Source organism: Lactuca virosa, chromosome 1 (assembly GCF_052849685.1).
Source record: "Lactuca virosa cultivar CGN04683 chromosome 1, Lactuca_virosa_CGN04683_v6, whole genome shotgun sequence".
Lineage (NCBI taxonomy): Eukaryota > Viridiplantae > Streptophyta > Magnoliopsida > Asterales > Asteraceae > Lactuca > Lactuca virosa.
The window spans coordinates 141,523,707-141,529,555 of record NC_136426.1 but is presented as its reverse complement, the minus strand read 5'-3'; positions in this window follow the sequence as shown (position 1 = coordinate 141,529,555).

The window sequence follows — 5,849 nt, the reverse complement described above, 5'->3', positions numbered from 1 at the left end:
CAATAAGTAAGACATTGTTCCATGTATTTGTCCGGCTGATATCTAGAACAGAGGATTATATGATCACTTATCTTAAATGGCGTAACATCATCTTCTCAGTTCCGAGAGACCTTGAAAAGAGCTACGATTGTTGATCGGTTCCTGAAGTCATACTTACAGTTATAGTTATTAGACTTATCCAAGTGGGAGACTGTTGGATAAGGTGTCTAAGTCCATAACTATATCTGGTATGTACTTGACCCGACCCGGCATGGTCCATTTGGGTTGCATGGCATCATGCATTTGGATAGACTAAATGAGAGAAATAACACTTGTGGTTTATTAATATATTATAAGTTCTAATATATTAATAGTATTATTTAATTAGTATTGATCAAAGATTAATTTGGAATTAATTAAGTGATCAAAAAGAAGACTAATTAAATATATGGGTTGATCATGTAAATCATCCATAACTTGTATAGTGGGCTAAATGCTCCATGGGTTATCAAGTTGGACTAAGGTCCATAGGATGCTCCATGGAGGTTTAAACCCATGGGTCATGGAAATGAAGAGTCATGTTACATTAGGGTTTACATGGTGTAACCTTAAATGTAACACACTATATAAAGAACATGTTAACCACCAAAATCGGGTACACAAGAGAGAAAGAGGGTTAGGCCGATTTTTAGAAGTGTTCTACATACTCTCAAAGTCATTCCAAAGCATTTGGTGTTGTGTGAAACATTTGAGGCATCACACTTGGGGTGCTAGGCTCTCAAGGTTTTCAAGGAATCATATCAACTACAAGGTATGTAATTCTAGCCATCTTTTATGTTTAAAGTTCCCCATGTATGCTAGATAGGTTTATGAACCTTGGAAAAAGTATTTTGCATGTATTTTAGACATACATAGATCCAAGGTTTTATAGGGTTGCATGTACACTTAAGAGTGTTAGTATGCTCAAATCCCATCATATACGATCCCTTATCTAAAGGACCTGTCAGAGTTCGACAACGACTTTTGAGAGCTACGATTGCTAATCGGATTTTGAAGTCGTACTTGCATTTATAGTTATTAGACTTATCCAAGTGGGAGACTGTTAGATTAGTGTCTAAGCCCATAACTATATTTGTTATGTACTTGACCCGGTTGTAGCATGGTCCTTTTAGGTTGCCTTCACCAAAGCAACTTGACTGGAAGAATAATAGAGAAAGAGGTTATTATGGTTTATTAATATATTATATGAATAATATATTAAAGGAGAAATCATATTTATTTAATTAACATTGGTCAAGAATTAATTTCGAATTAATTTTGTGGTCAATAGAGGTTGATTGAATTAAGGGGATTGAACTTGTAATTATTGGATAATTGCAATATAGGCTGAGGAAACCTAAAGAAGGGTTGGACGAATTCTATGTGGGAGCCCACATAGAAATCATCCAAGGGGGCCTTCTGGAAGGATCCTTTGGACTACTTAAGGCCTAAGCAATCTAATTAGGGTTTTGACTGAAACCCTAGCAGCTCACCTATATAAGGAACCCCTTGGCTTGCAATTTTCAGTTACCACAACCCTAAGAAGAGTTCCAAGAGCCGAAAATCACCTTCCCCTCTCTCTCTCTCTCTTGCATTCTCCAATTGCTTTGGTGTTTGTGATCTATTAGAGGCACAACATTTGAGGTGCTAAGGTTCCCAAAAGCTCAAGATCTTCAAGCAACAATCAAAGGTAACATTCTTACTAGTTTATTTATGTTGATTTCGATTTTTTTGTATGCTAGATTAGGGTTTGCAAGTCTTGGGCAATTATTGCATGTACAATTAGAAAAACTAGATCCAAGCATTAGGGTTTGCATGAACACTATAGGAATGTTGTTTTGCTCATAACCCAACATAAATTACCACACATGTAAGTATAGTGAGAAGACTCACCTCAAACGCTACGCGAATAATCCTACACTGCCTCTACTGTTGCTAACCGACTCCCAAACTGAGCCAAACAAGCTAACACCATAATCAATAACTAAACAAGGCTAGACTCCAGCACTAGGCCCAAGATAGCCCAACTAACCAGACCCACTATTGATCCAAATCCATTGGGCCCACTAAGGCCCAAATCCATTGGTCCCACCAAGGCCCAACAAGGGAAGCCCATAAACAAATCCCAATAGGAGTCCAAATCCAAAGGTAATTTCCTAGAATCAGAAATTCAACTCTCAAAGCCCAAGACTCAAAACCAAGCCCAAAGTCCAAACATAACAACGAGCCCAAAATGGCACTGAGCCATTTACGCTGGGTGTACCCAACAGGTATGTTGGGCGTACTACCAAACTATTTAGTACGCGGGGAGTATTAACATCTACACTGGGTATAGACGCGATTTATCCAAGCTTGATTCATGACTTAATCCCTTAAGCACTTGGCCCCAAAACCTCATTAAACCTTCGAAACAATCCCTTAACTGATAAAGTTGGCAACTTTATCAGTTTTCATGTATTATTGGGACCCAACAACCAAAAATAACCATAAAGACTCATATTAAACACCTTAACCCATGCATGGACCATTCTTAATCATTAATCAAGCATCTTTATGAACTAATGACCTTAGAGCTACTAAGAGTAGCAACTCAAAGCTCCTGGAGTGGTGCCAAACCACTAAATCTCACTCATGGGACCAAAATGGGACAAAACTCATAAAATTCTAGATCTAAACTTCAAATGACAAAGGTTAGAGCTTTATACCTCTAATGAGCTGGAAATGAAGAAGAGCGTCCAGATCCACAAGCCTTCCTTCGATCCACCACCTTGCATCAAGCTTCCACTTCTTAAATAATCACCTAAATCCACAAAAATGCACATAAAGAGCTCACAACACTCTTAGAGGAGGCTAGGATTAGAAATTAGGGTTTGAGAACAGAGGAGGTTGATAAATGAGGGAGTCTTGAGATAATAATGATCTTTATATAGTGACCAACCCCATAAAAATAAGTTTTGGCACACTGACCATTACGCGGGGCGTACCATCAGGTACGCTGGCGTACCTGGTCCACCCACGCGTCCCTTTTCTCGGCACATGGGACCAAAATGCCAACTTATTCCACCAAGGGCCAAACTTTTCAAAACTTCAAACTACCATAAGTTCTACGTTATAAGACCGTTTCCAACAAACTTTATATCCACAGAAAGGTGGTGAGAAGCCCTACGCTTCTAACAACACACCATAGCCTTAAAACTTCCCGAATAATAACCCAAAATCCTTAAAATACCGAGCCAACACCCTAACCGACACTCTTGGGATCTAAAGCACAACCCGAACTCTTTTATCACACAACCTACCTTATCCAAAAAGGGCCTAAACCTTTCTCCTTTAAAGCCTCGAACCTTATCATACCCGGATTACGGCCCATGAGCCTAAAATTACAGAACGATCCGAAACATGATGTTACAATTCTCCCCCACTTAAATTAGATTTCGCCCTCGAAATCGCTCCTTACCAACACTCAGATCATATCAAACAATCCGAGACACGCAACCAAAAATTCAGCACATAAAACGATCTCCCCAAGACGATCGAACCCAAATAGAAACCTCCAACCCGACGAAGTACGGACCTTTTGCTGCTGCTGAACCACTTCTTCCTCTCCAAAACCTGAAATATATATTGGCCTGACTCCCCGAAAGACCGCCTATGCGGAAACATCACCATGCCAATCCCTCATCGAATATTGAACCAAACATAACACTTCCAACCCTGATTATCTTGATGCGACTGATGGAAGCAAGTCGTTGACCTTAATCAGCTGCAGAACACTTATGCTCGACATACCAGTCGATCTTGATCGAAACTCAAAAGAAATGGAGGGGTCACCTCGCACCGAAGATCAACCACCGATACTGCTATCAAAACCCATCTGAAGAATAAACTTCCATACTCTGCCCTCAGACATTAAAAGAGTAATTTGTCGATTCGCATGGAAGGTGAAACTCTACACTATGTCTGACCTCCCATCGGTCAGAACCATTCCAATACCACACCCAGGACGATTCAACTCCGACCCCGAACTGAATGACCATGCTCGATCGGAACTATCCACTAATATCCGCAACATAATCCCCAGCTACATTCCAATGCTTAACACCAAATCCACATACAAGATCAACTCCTGACCTAAAAGTCGAACCGCTAAAGGCTGCTCTAGCCCATCCTCCAGAACGACTCCATCAACCGTTCAATCCAACATAACTATCTCAACCAATCACATTGCATAAGCAATCACTAAGCTCGCTTTACTCTAAGCGAATACTACAATCAGATATGTTGACACACATCACCACCGACCTTCGTGGCCTACCACTTACTAATTCCATGCATGTTGTGGTCTTCCCCCAGCCAAACGAACCGACCAACCCAGGTCTGATACATCGGGTGAAATCCATGACCACTCAAAATGAAATCCATCTGAAAATCTGAAATCCCAACTTTCCAATCCTCTACAGAGATGGAGCCAAACTCAGACACAAGAGTCAGATCCAACAACAAAGTTGAAATCAACCATTAACCCTAAACCCTTCTACTGACACTCATGGCATTCGCTTCCTTTAACCCACATCCTTCACAAAGGAAGCCTCATCCAAACACCTATAATTTCCAACTCGAGATCTCACCCATATCCAACCCGATACTCAACTCATGACTCGAGATCCACAAATTTGCGCGTGCATTACACCCCGATCCTTCTGATTTACGAAAACCCGTCCCTATATCGAGATATAACGGGGTCCGACCAACGCTGAGACTACCAGTCTCGCACCTGGTCCGGCCACAAGGTTCCTAAAGACTCGAATGGCAAGGCTACCCAGCCTAAGAACCTCTCTGCATCACATACTGACCCATGAGTGCCACGGCACCTCGTGGTCTTACAAGACTCCCTCACTGACTTGTGAATGCTACGACACCTCATAGTCTTACAACACTTCCATAATATCGTTACCATACCACAACCGTATTGAGTTTACCGAACTAACACTCTACGACCAAACGCCAATGAGTGCACACGCCCATCCAGATTAAGCACTTACTACTCCCAACAAAGATTGTCGCATAAAAAGCACCTTTCCTCCAATACGAAATCACACCCTTGGACAACCCCATCTGACGACAAATAACTGACAAGCCTACAACTGGAATAGGTAGATAATCGTTTCGATGCTCCACTTGCCACCAAAACAAACCTGGGTCTTGTAATAATTCTACATTCCAACAATTTAGGGCATCATACTCGGAACCCACGATGCACCATCATAGAATCTCATGATGGCTTGTCACGACCACTGATCTTCAACCTATATAGTTCGAAACATTTGAAGTACTCCAACTCACAAATGAATAACGAAAAATCATCAACGATTGGTAATGCGTTGATGACAACTCAAAATCCCAACATTCTCTGATCATAACCCTCCGAAACTACACATACCGACTCTGAAGTTGATTGACAAACCAGCCGTTGCCCTTCCTGGAGTATATATATAACAATCTATACGCCAAACTGGCAAATCCCCCAATAATCAAAACTTGAACTCAACAACTCAACCGCCTCATAACTCAAACATTGACAAAACCGAGAGAATCATTTACCATAACAAACTCCTTGACTAATGGCTACCTGCCGTGAAGTCGCTCATTCATTCATGTGCACACCCAACATGCATCATCTCGCTCTGGATCTTTCCTTGACCACGTCTAGACCCAAGTCTCATATACCGAACCACATATTCCAATAATCCATTCTTCTTAAGCTGCAACTTGATCAGATCGATGACCCTTTCAACAAAATAATAACTTCTCCCCCACTTAGGGTTCGAACT